The sequence below is a fragment of the Aquarana catesbeiana genome, linkage group LG06, assembly GCF_042186555.1.
Source record: "Aquarana catesbeiana isolate 2022-GZ linkage group LG06, ASM4218655v1, whole genome shotgun sequence".
NCBI lineage: Eukaryota > Metazoa > Chordata > Amphibia > Anura > Ranidae > Aquarana > Aquarana catesbeiana.
The window spans coordinates 16,713,984-16,730,457 of NC_133329.1; positions in this window are offsets into that span (position 1 = coordinate 16,713,984).

Below are 16,474 nucleotides of genomic sequence, written 5' to 3' on the forward strand. Positions count from 1 at the left end.
AGTCCTACAGTGTCATGAAAAATTGTAGTCCTTGCTGAGGGGGAAAATAACTAAGCTCAAAGTTTGAACTTGACACAATGCCAACATCTGGACACTTGAATGGTGATGAGAATAGCCACTTAAAATGCATTGCATTTGCAAAAAATTAAATTGGAAAGTACTTTCTCGCTCAGTTGTGAGCAATGGGGTCGCATTATCACCCCACCATGGCTGAACATACGTTCAACAGGTGCGCTTGATGCAGGGACTGACATAACTCTTATGCCCCGTACACACGGTCGGACTTTGTTCGGACATTCCGACAACAAAATCCTAGGATTTTTTCCGATGGATGTTGGCTCAAACTTGTTTTGCCTACACACGGTCGCACAAAGTTGTCGGAATTTCCGATCGCCAAGAACGCGGTGACGTACACCACGTGCGACGAGACTAGAAAAGGCCGGTTCAGAACCAAGCGCGGCACCCTTTGGGCTCCTTTTGCTAATCTCGTGTTAGTAAAAGTTTGGTGAGAGACGATTCGCGCTTTTTCAGACTCTTGGCTTTCAGATCGTTTTCTGCCGTTCAGTTTGTGCTTGTGGGTTTGTATCTGCTCTTCAGTGCATGCAGTCAGTTCGTATCGGAGTTTTCTGTGCGATCTTGCCCGCTCGTTGCTGTTTTTCAGGTCGCTCTTCACAGGCCTTGCTGTTCTTCAGTGCGTTCTGTTACTTCGTTCTGAGCAGCCGACCGTTTTCTAGCCATGTTTCGTATGCGTACTCCTCGTAGAGTTCATGCTGTGTGGGGGCTTGGTGTTGGGGTCCTGACCTTGACACAAGTCCAGTCCATGAACAGGGTGGGGAGGAGTTCATGGACCAAGAATTGGTTGCTTCAGCGTGACCAGTTCTCTCATATGCCTTTGCTCCGTGAGATCCGTGAGAATAATCCTGATGATTTCAGGAACTTTCTCAGGATGACGGACCCTGTGTTTCACCGTTTGTTGGCTTCGCTGACCCCCTATATTAGCAGGCAGGATACCTGCATGAGGCAAGCCATCACTCCGGAGCAGAGGTTGGTCGCTACCTTGCGGTATTTGGCCACAGGGAGAAGTCTGCAGGACTTGAAGTTCTCGACAGGCATCTCCCCCCAGGCTCTGGGGATCATAATCCCAGAGACCTGTTCTGCCATCATCCAGGTCCTGCAGAAGGAGTATATGAAGGTAAGATTTTTATCCTTTTATATCACATTTTATTGTATTGAATGTTTGATAATATATTGTATTTCTTCCCTCATTCCCTAATTACCATGATTGTAATATGCTGTGAATGTCCCCTTTGTTCTCATGCATGCTGGATTTTTAGGTAATTATTATTTTATGTCCTTCATACATATTTGCCCTTCAATAACCTCCCCAGCATGGTGTCTCCTGGCCTATATTCACCTCATGTAGTCACTTAACAATGTATTTTATCAGCTCCATAGTAGTGCTTTACCCCAAACACCCCCTAAAATGTTTGGAAATGTTATTTTTGATTTAAATTCAGGCAGAGTGCCAGAGGCTTTTTTTTGTGGTGTCCGCAAATTTTTTTTAACCCTCCCCCCCAACTGCTAAGTCAGCTGATCCCAATTCTCTATCCTCAATCATCTATCTGCTGACTTTGCCAAACCCATACACACTATACCCATCTCTTTACTGGTGAGATTTATGGATGAATTCCCCAAAGCATGTAGTGCAAGGGCCTGCCTGTATACTTTCCAATGGTACTGTTTAAAGTTTTTGTATCCTATTATTATCTTGATAGGTAATAGCAGAATGTTCAAATGTCCTCAAATGTGTACAGTGTGTATTTATATCTTTGTATTATGACACTTCTTACCTGTCCAGTGGTCTGCCAATAGTGTAACTAAGGAGGGGCTGTTCCAAGTAATACCCTGTATTTAGGCATTCATCTCTCAATGAAGTGAAGAGGGTTACCTGTCCAAGAGTTCCCCCCCCCTATAATGTTAGAAATGGCCCATGAGAGGGGGGAGGGGGGATATGATAGGTGTACCTTATACTTTGTTGTTGTTAAATTCCCCTTAGTAAATGCTATCTGGAGGTTGCCCCATAATGTTTGTGTCTAATCTGCTTGCCATGCTTCTGTGAAAAAATAGTAATGTTTATTTTTTTTTTCCTCAACAGTTTCCTTCAACGCCACAGGAATGGCAGACTGTGGCCTCCCACTTTGCCCAGCGGTGGGACTTTCCTAACTGCGGAGGGGCAATTGATGGGAAACACGTCCACATCGTCCCACCACCCAACTCGGGGTCGTACTATTATAATTACAAGGGGTTTAATAGTATAGTGATGTTGACGGTGGTGTCGGCTAATTACGAGTTCTTGTATGTGGACGTGGGGAAGAATGGCCGGATGTCCGATGGTGGAGTGATCGCCCAGACGGAGTTCTACAGGCGTCTCCAGAATGGCAGCTTGGACTTGCCACCTCCAGAGGACAATGTTGAAGGTCTCCCATTTGTGTTTGTTGCTGATGAAGCATTTGCGCTGGGGGACCACCTGATGCGGCCATTCCCGATGAGGACCCTCACCCCGGAACAGAGGGTTTTTAATTACTGGCTGGCCAGAGCCCGAAGAGTGGTGGAGAACACATTTGGAATCCTGGCCAGCCGGTTCCGATTATTTCTGACACCCATCCATATGGCGGAGTATAAACTGAACCATATAATACTTGCCTGCTGTGTTCTCCATAATTTTTTAAGAAAACATTCAGCCAACTATGCTGGCTCAGTTGGGCCTGAGGCCGGAATCCCTAATCCATCAACACTGACGGCGCTTGAAAGTGGCCGTCCTGGCTTGCCCTCCCTGAATGCCTGTGATGTCCGGTTACGCTACCTGGAGTTCTTTGTGGGTAGGGGGGCTATCAATATGCCAGACAATCTGTGACACCTTTTTCAAATAAAAAACAACCAAAATAAATTCTTTGTGGACATTTACTGCTTGTGTTTGTTTTAGCTGACCCTGACAGAAATGTGTTGAGTGCAGAAAATGTCGTGATTGGGTAACCTTATAAAAAACAGTGTTGGCTGGTACTTCCTAAATGCAAAAACACATTTCACTACAAGTGCACTTGCAACTGCACTGAACCTGCACTTGTAGTGCAAAGAGGATTTGCCCTTAGGAAATAACCCCCATTTTTGCATAAAACAGCAATTACATCACCCCAAAAGTGTTGTAGTGTTGAGACAATAATCCACACATTCTTGAGTAAGGCACTTTTTTATACCTGCACAATCACATGTGCATTTCCCAAAGGTTTTTAAAACAAACCAACATGTTTGTTGTATAACAATGTTTGCAGTAGCATTATCAAAAATCGAAATATCCATTTCAGATAAAACAGGCCTGTGTAAAACCAACAAGAAAGCCAAAAAACTTGAACTTACAAAGTTCATATATGGTAAAACCTGAAGGCTATATCGGACATGAGTATTTATGAACTGTGTTTGATATAGCGTTCAGATGGGGGGAAATCACCCCTGGAAAAGCCAAATTTGGAAGATGCACACCAATTTACGAATGTCAACATGTGCGACCTGCCATCAGGGGGGATCAAGGGACGTGTTTTGGGGGAGCAAGCCCTTCCTCAACGCTACTTTATAATTGAGGAAGGGGTTGCACCCCCAAAACGCGTCCATTGATCTCCCGTGATGGCAGATAGCACATGTTGGCACACTGTGTGCATCCTCCAAATTTGGCTTTTCTAAACATTGAAAAAATTTTGGTACGATAAAACAGGTGATTTTGTGGGGTTTAAATTCGCCCCAAAACATCAATGATGTTATTATTTTTTTTAATAACATCACTGATTTGTTGCTGGATGTTTTGCAATTGGAGATTACACCCCATGATCTCCCCGATCAGTATCTGGGCACTTTCAGATGTAAAGCGTTCTGGATCACGATCACCTAAAAAGAGATAAAGAACAAAAAAAAAGGTCTCAAAAATCTGCCACCATCCATCTCTTTTACCTGAGCCTGTGGTCGCAGACACTCACCTGTTGTGGTGCCAATCTCCACCACGTCTTCTTCTTCCTCCTGCTCTTCTTCTTGTGTTGGTATTTCCCCTTCTTCCAGGGGGGGGGGGTCTCTGGTCTCCTGGGATGAGGGGTGTCCGAGTCTTTTCTCCCCTATGTAAAAGAAAAATGGTATACTTAGCACACAGATATTTGATGGCAGAACTAGAAATAGGAAACATTGCTCGGAAGTGGGGTACAATTGTCTATTTTAGCAGAGTTCCAAGATGTATATTTTTTATTGCCCTTTGTCAAGCTGCAATACTTTACCTGTTTGGTACAAGCTTCACAGATGTAGCCCCACCTATAGTATACACTGGAGCACCTGTGTGCCCCCCCTAATAAAAATGGTGTTCTTGTGTCCCACACTAGTGCTCCAGTGTCCAGATGTGAAAACAGCTGCTCAGTGTCCTCTCCTTACACACAATCTAGTTTGCATTTCATTCTAGTAACAAACCCATCTACACAAACAAATATTTGGCATCCAAGTAGGCCCCCAAAAATGTGTGAAAATACATATGGCCTAAACAATGGTGTTCTAGAGGCCGAAAGAAAAATGTTTGATACGAACGAATAATGTGCCCATGAACATTAAAGTTGACCTTTTGAAACGTTACAACTAATAAAAGCATATGGAGCAGAACGAACGTAATAAAGACAGAAAGAATAGGAACACAGCACAACTACTTACTTTTTTGCAGCACTCTCTGGATCTTTCAGTACTGCTCTGGCTCTCTCAACTTCAGGTCCGACCACCGCTTCCTGAGCTGATCTTTAGACCTTCGTACCCTGAAATTCCGCTCTAGACTCCTGACCACTTTCGCCATGATCTTGGCCTTTCGGATGTTCGGGTTGGGGTAAGGCCCATATTTTCCATCATAGTCGGACTTCCTCATGATGTCGACCATCTCCAACATCTCCCCAAACGACATATTTGTGGCCTTAAAACATCTCCTTCTGGATCTGGACATGCCTGGATCCGCCCTTTCCTCCTCCTCCTCGTTGCTACAATTAGCCCGCACCTGCTGTATGTCCGCCATCATGCTCTTCCCCCACTGCACCGAACGAAAAGGGGCGGGGAATACACTAGAAAGAACGTCAGGGGCGGGCGGAGTTACACGCATGCGCAGTGTATATAAAGCGTAACACGCGTGCGTATTACGTTTGATCTGTGAGCGGAGGAAGGAGCATTGGACGCGCCGATCGTAAGAACGAAGGTAAGAGACAAACTTGTGCCTATACTGCTTCTAGATTGAGGCCTATATTGTAACAAGATTAGGAGAGTTTTGTGTGACATTAGGCTTTGTCTTGTGTTGTGTCTTGCAGTGAACATGGATATGGTACTCAAAGATAAGGACTTCATTTCAGTATTCATAGAGATGCTAAGGGAGCTGCCCTGTCTGTGGGAGATTAAACACCCCCATTACAAGAACCAAGCAAAGAGGAAGGCAGCACTGGAGCAATTGTGTGAAATTGTGAAGCAGGTGATCCCCACGGCAGACATCACTTATTTAAAGATTTTCATTGGTGGCCTGAGGAGCATATATCTGAGGGAGCGCAATAAAGTCCTTGATTTGCAGAGATCCGGAGCAGCAGGTGACATCTATGTCCCCAGGATGTTGTACTACGACAGGCTGCACTTTCTGGCAGGCCAGACTGAACCCAGGCCATCCCTCTCCAGTCTTCCTTCCACGCTTCCTTCCCCCCCGGCTGAGGCTTCTGACGCCCAACCTGGGCCTTCCAGGCCGCATGTGGAGGAGCCCAGATTGAGCCAGGTATAGCATTCCTCTAAATATTTCTGCTTGTCCAATCAATGATGTGAACTATATGTTAGTTGGGAGTACTAATTAAGGATTGTGATTGATGATGCAAAACATTACAACTATGTCCCTTTTTCATACACAGGGAAGTCTCAGCCAGGAGGTGGCCGGGCCGAGCCGGCTGGCTGATATTAAGGTCCCTCCACCCCCCCTGAAAACAGAAAGTGGCAGTAGGACGAGTGCCCTAGAGGAGGCGGCTATCAGATTCTTTTGGAGGGCTACAGAGGTCCTGGGAGCACCACACACCAGGCAGGAGAACATTGCTGCATTCATAGCATATAAAATGCAGAGGATGGAGGAGGGCCAAAAAGCCATGTGTGAGGCCCTCATATCGGAGGCTCTGGCGAAAGGTATGAGGGGCCAAATTACACCTCACACACAGCTTTGGGATGGTCCTCCTCCTCCTCCTGCAGGTCCTACTCCTCCTCCAGGTCCTACTCCTCCTCCAGGTCCTACTCCTCCTCCTGCCACATCTCCAACTGCACAGCCACAGCCGGGAATGAAGCGTGAAAGGAAGACCAGACAGTGAGGATCCTGGATCCAGTCTGTTGGGCAAAAAAATGCAGCCTCTTGTGGTACCACAGCCTGCGGACACACATGTCATCTGCTGCTATCCAAGTCTCTGTGAATCCCGGACCAGACTGCCCTCCCTTACATATGGACTCCTCAGGCCACCAATTTTGATGTTGAAGAATTGATGTCTGCCGTGGGGGTCCCAGGCTTCGCTAATTTCTCTTGTTGATCCAGTGTTGCCTTCCTCTTTGTTTGGTTCTGATCCCTTAATAAAGGATTTTTGTTTTGAATTATACTCTCCTATGTGTTTTACTTCAAAAAGGACAGTTTTTTTGTGAGGATTCAGGTACATTTCAAATATACAATGTGAAATGAACAAGGGACACCAACAACAAACAATCTCCTTGAGATTAAATAATAAAAGATATCAATGGTGTTGGGGTAACTTGAAACACAAAACACACCCAAAAATATTCTGGAGTAAAAATAAAAATAACATTGAACAAAGATCAGCCTTGGAAAAAATCCAAACATTAAATAAAAAAAAAGGCTTAAAATCCAAAATAAAAAAAAATTTAAAAATATCAAACTGTCAGATGTGACAACTAATAACAATATATTCAGGGAATCCCACTAAAAAAACACAAATAAAAGTTTGTGAGAAGTGTGTGTGAATACGAGCAGCAAAACGACTTAATTCTTGTCACATTATAAAGAAGAAGAGAGTGCGCTGTATTAAACCATTTTTTACATTGCAGCGTGACGAAAGTGCTGTATCCATTGCGAACGCTAAGTTTACCAGAACGAGCTGTCCCGTGTTGGAATTTCTTCTGAGCATGCGTGGCACTTTGTGCGTCGGAACAGGCCACACACGGTTGGAATTGACGCGATCGGATTTTGTTGTCGGAAAATTTTATCTCCTGCTGTCCAACTTTGTGTGTCGGAAAATCCGATGGAAAATGTCCGATGGCACCCACACACGGTCGGAATTTCCGACAACACGCTCCGATCGGACATTGTCCATCAGAAAATCCGACCGTGTGTACGGGGCATTACTGCTACCCTGAACAGCTCCAATGGCATTTGACAAATGCTGATTTGCTCAGAGGCTGTGGTGGGCGGAGTGTGTGGGTAATATTTTCCGAGGTTGGTGCCAAGTCATTGCAAGTCAAATAGCCCAAGTCACAGTCAAGTCGCAAGTCATTAGTGACAAGTCAAAGTCAAGTCGAGTCATTTATTTAATTTTGTCAAGCAAGTCGCAAGTCCTCAAACAGGTGACTCAAGTCTGACTTAAGTCAAGTCATGTGACTCAAGTCCCCCACCTCTGCCAGTTAGTAATCTCGGAAACATGCACATAGGCATGCACACTGGGTTTGCCGGATGTGCCTGGGCACACCCTAATCACCCTGTGCGCTTTAAGGTCAGGCTTGTGACCAGGGACAGCACTCCAGGGTCAGGACTCAGTGACTACTGCATCATTCACAAAATTCTGATATAAAAATTCTGACTTAGAAGAATCATCTGTAATACATACTGTAACCCCAGACATATGGCAGAGGCTAAAATATAGTAGTGATCTTTAAAATGAAAAGAATTATTTAAGTTCTTGCTTACTGCATTAGGAATAAGAGCTAAAATGGTTCTAAAGGCTTAATATTTTTTACCTTCGTGCATTGTAAAGACAAGAGACAGAGGGTACACACATAGCACATTTTTTTAGTAATTGCTTTATTAATATAAAAAGTATAGATATATACTCACAAGTGGCAACATAAAATGGGCACATAGCAGTCCACAGTATGCTCAGAATAGTCTCATCCACTGGGCAAGTACCAAAGTGCAAGAAGATGACAAAACAGCTGACGTGGTTGAGGGATATCTCCTCTTCCTCAGAAATGCGTCAGGCGTTTGGACATCTTCTCACACTTTGGGACTTGCCCAGTGGACGAGACTGTTCTGAGCATACTGTAGACTTTGATTCAATGTGGCATAAATCCAATCCAGTGTAACAGAACTATTGGCCCGCAAAATAAATCTCTTGGGATGTATCATGTCAATGGAAAAGGAGAGCTCCCAAAATGCAGATGCAACAGATTTTTGTGGCCCATGAGGTGTACATTGGTAGAGATAACATGACCAATGAAAGAAGCTAAGGAGGGGCTGAGGGGTGTGAAAATGTTTTGTGGTAGTCAGCAGACCCTCCTCCAGATACCATTTTCCTAAAAGCATCATTATTTTCTAGTGATCACATTTTACAATATAATAACCAATATTTGATCATACAACATTAATTACCTTTTTTAACCAGACCAGACATGATATACATGTGATAGGTAGTACCTTCCTAAGAAGTAGTCATGTGCGTGGTTTGCATGTGGCCAATATTTTCTACTATATTCTGATATTTTGTTGCTATTAATGTACCAATATCATATCAGGAATTATGAATTATTGTCGAGGGCTCTGTATATAGAAATGCCATCTCCAGGTTCCGGGACTGCCAGACTCAAAAGCATATTATGTTTACAATGGCCATATAGAGAACGTTTTTTTCCCAGCTTTTCCCAATTGTTGGTATGAAGCATTGATCTGCTGCAACCAGCTTAAGAACTTTCTGCTTATCAGTGCTCCAGTCTGCCAAATCCCCAAATGGATGTAATGACCCCCAATTAGCCATGTGTTATTCCATTTATGAAGGCTGATAAGTCTACTTTAGATTGCTTCTAAAATTCCTAATAGCAATGCTAAAAAGTCATATACTGTATTGATTTGTGATCTGGTACATAGGGTGATCTACCAACATCCACAGCATGTGCAACAAACTAAAGATACCTGTGGGACTTTTCTAGAGGTGCATCACCATTCATGCAGCAATTTCCATATAACTAAAATTTGTTTACACTTAGTACAAAAGACAATCAAAAATTAAACATTCATTATGAAAAATTAAGAACAGATGCTGATTTAGTACAATCACAGTAAGTTTCAAATCCCCCCAATACCTCTTCCCAGCAAAAATCCTCTCCCCACTTCTAGTACAAATCCATACCCCCCATCACAGCACAACTCCTTCCCCCCATTACAGCACAACCCCTTCTTCCCCCCATTACAGCACAGACCCTCCCCCCCATTACAGCACAAACCCTTCTTCCCCCTTTTCAAATCTCCCCCAATCCCTCTTCCCAGCAAATGTCCTCTCCTGACTTCAAGCACAAATCCTCTCCTCCAAGTCCTCCCATCCAGCACAGGCCCCCCCAATCCTGGGTCAAATCCCCCCCCCCCCATCTTTCCGAGCACAAATCCTCTTTCCCCCAAATCCCCCCACGCCAGCACAAGATCGCTCCACATTTCCCATCCAAATCCCACTTCCCAGTACAAAATCTCCCCCCAAACACAAATCCTCTCCCTGTCTACTCTAAATCAATCATCACATCAATACTTCCCAAATGTTCCACTTTTTGTGGGACCTTCCTGAGATCAGAACAAAATCCTGCAAATCCGGACTAAGGGCCAGTTCACACCAGCATGCAGTACAAGAAACCAGCGTTCGGTGTGCATTTCCCACACCGCATTCCAAACGCACTGCAGTTGTGATCTGCAGTCGGTGTCAATGTTAGCTTAATGACACAAATGCAGGTCACAAATGTAATGCGTTTACCTGCACCAGATCGTATGGTAGAGTAGTACGAGTGGATCCTATCCTGTGTGCCTTATAACTCTTGGTGTTGTCTGGCACAATTTCAGCTCATTCAGAAGAACGGGCTGAAATGGCGCTGCACCTGGAATGCATGTGAATCGCACAGGAATGCACAGTGTGTGAACTGGCCCTAAGTCCTGGAGCCCAGTGCAGAAAAAAGTTCCGTCACCTGGGTCCACTAACTTTCTTGCGGGGGGGGGGGGGCACTAGTGTGGGCACCTGGGGCAATTTCCCTGCATCTTTAGCAGGGTGCCCAGATGCCATGATTGTCCCCTGTATACCAGCTAGCGTGTCTTTGGTGGGGGGGCAGTGAGTGATATGATACTGTATGTGCTTGGGGGCGCTTTGGGAGGAGAGAGGACTTCAGGAGGGATAGTCAGATTTTATATCCAACTTCCCCTTGTAGCACAATTCCTTTCTCCTCCCAAAGCGCCACCAAGCACATTCCATATCCAATTACCCCCCCCCCCATATCACTGCAAGTATTCATCTTTGTTAGCTTGCCAACCCCCTGCAAGTGTCCTCTTCATCATACTATAGTATAACAATCACATACCTCAGATCAGCGTGGCAGATCATGCACATCAGTGTTCCTCCTCCTCGGCTCCTCCTCCTGTCTGTATACAGGAAGGAGGAGGAGCCGAGGACAAAACCGACCAGCGCACGACGATATACGTCGGCACAATGGCACGGCTGCGCTAATGGGCGTACAGGTACGTCCCCTTTAAGACGCGGCACTGTGGGTGCCGTGTGCTCCGTGACTGTGCCCGCGGGACCTGCGGACTCGATTTTCGCTGGTGTCCCCCGATTGTGTCACGTGTTTTGGACCGAACCAGAACCGTTCGGTACTTTTGTTTCTGTCCCCCTGGCCAAATTAACCTTCAATGTAAAAGTGTGCACACTTGAAGCAAATTACTGACACATACACGAGTTCAGTAGATTGATACTTCTGTTTTTATTACTTCCTGGACTTCCTGGACCCCAGCTAATATACCGTGAGCTGGATATTTTGTTATCAAATATCAAATAAGACAAGTGTATGCAGACCACAAGATATACATATTCAGTATTGTGACAAAGTATAAGCTTTTAGCTGGGTTATATCTATATAAGGGAATAGCAAACTATCATAGCTAAATAGGGTGTCTTGTTTCCAGTTCTTGAAAACAGGCGCAATCTTCTTTTAACTTGTTCTTAACTCTTGCAATTCTGTTCCACATGAAGGGGGGGGGGGGGGGTAAGCTGGCAGACATCTAATGGAATATGGTTAAGGCTGATAGCTGAGAGAGAGAGATAAGCACTTATATCTATATGGGTATATTTGAAATAGGCATTTCACCATAACACTCATAATCACATCCATTACAGTTCCCCCCTTGAAATGCTTATTTCACAAAACTGTCCCTCACACTGAAAGGCCTACACCACCCAGCCCATCCCCCTCTGCAACTCTTTTAGGCTGTGTCACGGAACGTCCCACACTCCGCTTGAGTGCTTCCGTCAGTATACCGCTTCCTAAGTTCTGGAACACGAGTCCAATGGATCTGGCTATAGGAACCCCAAGAACTAGACAACACCAGTCTTGGAGTACATCAGAACTGTCTTTTATTTGAGATATCACACACATTTATACACCAGGCTGACTCAAAGCTAACCTAATTAACATGAGCTAATTATCTCATCCTTTATACAGCCTAGGTGACTGAGACATGACCTTTCGCCCAGACTTGTGGTCACCGAGCTTCACACAAGAATATCAACACAATAGCTGGAGCTAATTACAATTAACAATACAAACATAACCTAATTAACCTAATTAACATGAGCTCCAATAGGAGTCGTCCCGTCTCCTACATTGTATAGAGGACAATGTGATCAGCTCATTCAATTAACACACATTACCATAAACATCAACACAGGGTTAATTAGAACAAACAACAATGAGTTGAATACCTTTAGAACCTAGACTAAACTTATTTACATTAAACCCATTATAGCTGACATCAGACAGGTGAGTGGAGATGATGACATTAGCATCTCCTCACAGGATGTGTCCCAACAGTATAATTCAGTCTTATCATTCTAATATGGCATATAACGGGTTCCAGAGTCTGTGTGTTTTGGGGGGACATGGAGCTGAATCCAAAGTAACACCAACCCCAGGGTCCCCAGGCATACAGTTCACAGAGAGCACCATTCCCCCAAATGCTAGGGCCCATAATCGGTGGGCAACAGGCTTGCATACAGTCCTCTCCAACAGCCTCTGTCCCGGCTAGGTCTGTGACATTTCTCCCCTTTCGGCAGGAGACTAACACAGGAGGAGACCCCAGACGGGTTGACTCCGAAGTTAGTAAACAGCTCCAGTCCTCTACTGCCTGTACCCACACAGTACCCCAAATAAATTGTTCCAAACAAAGCATTACTCACCCAGCCAACCTCTGCCTCTCTCAGAGAACATATCTGCCGTTGGGGAGAGGCCTGGACTGGCCTTTCTCCCTGGAATCCTTTCTGCCGCTGGAGAGAGGACAGGGTGTCTGGGCTCACTCTGTCATGCTGTTGGGGATCGGGGCCCACTGCCCACCATCCCTGGGGTATACAGGTGGAGACTGAAGTCCCATCCACCTTCACAGGAAATCCATCCTTTGTTAGTTGAGGGCAGAGTCCAGCAGTCCTCGGCCCTGTTGCCAGCCCTTCTGCTGGAAACCCCACACCATCTGTTCCAGCTAACTGTTGAAGAGGGAGGCCGACTGCCCCGCCTCCCTGGAACTCTGTAGTTGTTGCCGGTGCTGGGCAGAGGTTGGTAGCACTCTGCCCTGTTGCCAGCACTTCTGCTGGGGACTCCGCATCCTCCGCTCCGGCTAACCGTTGGGGCAGGAGGCTGGCTTCCTCCACTCCCAAACTGTGTAGCTGCCATTGGGGAGGTGAGCTGGCTGCTTCCTTTTCCATTCCCTCATCTGGCTGCTGTCATGACATGTCGATGGTACTGTCTCCCAGGTACACGGATCTTTGCTGGGGAGGAAAGCCCGCTTCCTCCACCCTGGCCAACTGTTGGGGAGGGACAACACACACCTCCTCTCCCTTCTCCCCCTGTATCTGCTGCTGGGAAGTGATTGCCATCTTCTCAGCCTGAGCCTCCACAATTGCTGCAGGTGTGGGGCAGAGGTCTTGGACCCTCTGTCCGGTTGCCAGCACTTCTGCTGGGGGTTTTCCAGGTGGTTCCTCCTCTACAGAAACGTCTATTAAATCCCCAGTCTCTGGAATTGGTAAAAGTGTGGGACAGAGGTCTTGGACCCTCTGTTCAGTTACCAGATCTTCAGCTGGAGAAGTTTGTTTTAACTCCATAGATGCTGCTGGCAGAAAATCACATGTCCCTGTCAGTGTTGTGGGAGAAAGGCCGACTACCTCTTCTCTCAAGAAAGCCGAAGCCACTGTTGGTGCTGGGCAGAACACAGTGAACTTTGGCCCTGATAGCAGCTCTTCTGCTGGAGGCTCATCAGGTTGTTCTTCCTCAGCAGAAAAGTCTATCAAATCCCATGTCTCTGCAACTGATGTCTGGGGATAGAGGTTCACCATCTCCTGTCCATGGAACCCAGAAGATGCTATCATTTCTGGGCAGAGGTTAGCAGAGCTCTGCCCTGTTGTCAGCACTTCAGGTTTGGGGACGGCAATCTCCGGATTTTCCACTGCCGATTCTCTGGCATGCTGCTGAACTTGTTCTAGCAGTTTCCTGTATGCCCTTTCCAGATGCTGTTCCTTCCTTAGCAAATGGTCCAGATCAGGTTTGAGCTCTGAGACCCCTGCAAGACTGAGCATAGACACTCTATAGTCTCTCAGGTCCTCAAGGTCAGGTTCCCCTTCATCGCCAAACATAAAAAGATCTGTAAGGTTCTCCCACAGCAATCCAGGGCCGCCAAAGTCATATCCCTCTGGAGAGCATTCTGTTGTCTCCCCTAAATATCCCTCCTCTGCGTGCCATTGCAGAGCCCGATAACGATTGTCCAGCTCTATCTCCTGCTGGACCAACCTATCCAACTCAGTCACCCATTGCTCCTGGGGCCGCTCTCCCAGGAATGCCATCCGCAATGCCCGTTGGTCACTGGCCTGTTGCTCTTGGGTTGGAAAGCACTTGCCCTGTTTTATACCAGCGAGACGGAGGCTGCAATCCAGAGCTCCACCCGAATTTGCTGCCTGAGCTCCAGGTATTCATCCTCAGACACAGTCCTGGTGTACGTTGAAAGGATGATCCGCAGCAGCCCCGGGAATTCTGATGCCAGGTCCATATCTCCGCTGGGGTGACTGAAGTCTGCTATGCTGATCTTGGATCCAGTTGGAGGTTTGGATGTCCCAGACTTCAGGAAGCTTTCCCGCTGCTTGCCACCAATGTCATGGAACGTCCCACACTCTGCTTGAGTGCTTCCGTCAGTATACCGCTTCCTAAGTTCTGGAACACGAGTCCAATGGATCTGGCTATAGGAACCCCAAGAACTAGACAACACCAGTCTTGGAGTACATCAGAACTGTCTTTTATTTGAGATATCACACACATTTATACACCAGGCTGACTCAAAGCTAACCTAATTAACATGAGCGTACATCTTCCCCACCCATCATACCTTGCCCAGCAGCACATTCAACCCTCTCCTCTTTTGAATTGGCTACTACGGAAGAGGTTACAAAAATTTTCTCGAATGCCCACCTAACCAATTGTCCCTTGGATCCTGTTCCCTCACAACTACTACGGTCACCCTCTTCTTCTATCCTATGCTCCCTCACCCACATCTTCAATCTCTCCCTTTCTAGTGGCATTTTCCCCTCCCCTCTAAAACATGCACAGATCACTCCCATTCTTAAAAAGCCCTCACTGGACCCTACCGACCTGAACAACTTAAGACCCATCTCATTACTCCCATTCACCTCTAAACTTCTAGAACGCTTAGTCTACAACCGTCTTAGCTCCTACCTCAATGAAAATAACCTTCTTGACCCCTTACAGTCTGGCTTTCGCTCGCAGCACTCCACGGAAACTACCTTACTAAAACTCACTAACGATTTACTAACTGCTAAAACCAACAGCCAGTACTCCATACTCCTACTACTTGACCTCTCTGCGGCCTTTGATACTGTTGACCACCCGCTCCTTCTCAATAAACTACATTCCCTTGGCCATCGAGATTCTGCTCTATCCTGGTTCTCTGGCTATTTATCACAGCGCTCCTTCAGTGTCACCTACAACTCTGTCTCCTCCTCTCCATTGCCCCTTTCTGTGGGGGTCCCCCAAGGCTCGGTTCTTGGACCCCTTCTCTTCTCTATCTACACCACCTCCCTTGGTCACCTAATAACTGCCCACGGCTTCCAATACCACTTATACGCTGATGACAGCCAAATCTATCTGTCTACTCCTCACCTCACTCCTTCAGTCTCCTCTCGCATTACTAACTTACTAACTGACATATCAGCATGGATGTCGCACCACTTCCTTAAACTAAATCTCTCTAAAACTGAGCTATTAATATTCCCCCCTGCCCGTGCCCCCCTCCATGACTTTTCCATCAAAATCAACAATGCAACCATCAGTCCCTCCCCTCACGCCAGGGTACTAGGTGTAATCCTAGACTCCGACTTGTCATTTCAGCCTCAAATCCAATCATTGTCAAAAGTTTGTAGAATTCACCTCCGTAACATCTCTAAAATTCGCCCTTTTTTAACAAATGAAACCACCAAGCTCCTCATTCACTCCCTTGTTATCTCTCGCCTTGACTATTGCAACTCCCTTCTCATTGGCCTACAGCTCCATAGGCTATCCCCTCTTCAGTCTATCATGAATGCTGCTGCCAGACTTATCCACCTTACCAACCGCTCAGTGTCTGCCAACCCTCTACTTCAATCCCTACACTGGCTCCCAATCACCCAGCGAATTAAATTCAAAATTCTAACTACAACATACAAAGCCATTCACAACTCTGCCCCAAGCTACATCACTAATCTTGTCTCCAAATATCACCCAAATCGTCCTCTCCGCTCTTCTCAAGACCTCCTGCTTTCAAGCTCTCTCATCTCCTCCTCCCATGCTCGTCTCCAGGATTTCTCCAGAGCCTCTCCCATCCTCTGGAACTCGCTACCTCCATCTATCCGGCTATCCCCTACTCTTGCTACCTTCAGGCAATCCATGAAAACTCATCTCTTCAGGAAAGCCTATCACATCTCCAACTAATCTCCTACCACTTCCACCAGCTCATTCCCCACAGTTACAACCTTTTGTACCACCTGCCCCACCCTATTAGATTGTAAGCTCTTCTGAGCAGGGCCCTCTTAATCCTATTGTATTGTATTGTATTATATTATAACTGTATTGTCTCCCTTTTATATTGTAAAGCGCTGCGTAAACTGTTGGCGCTATATAA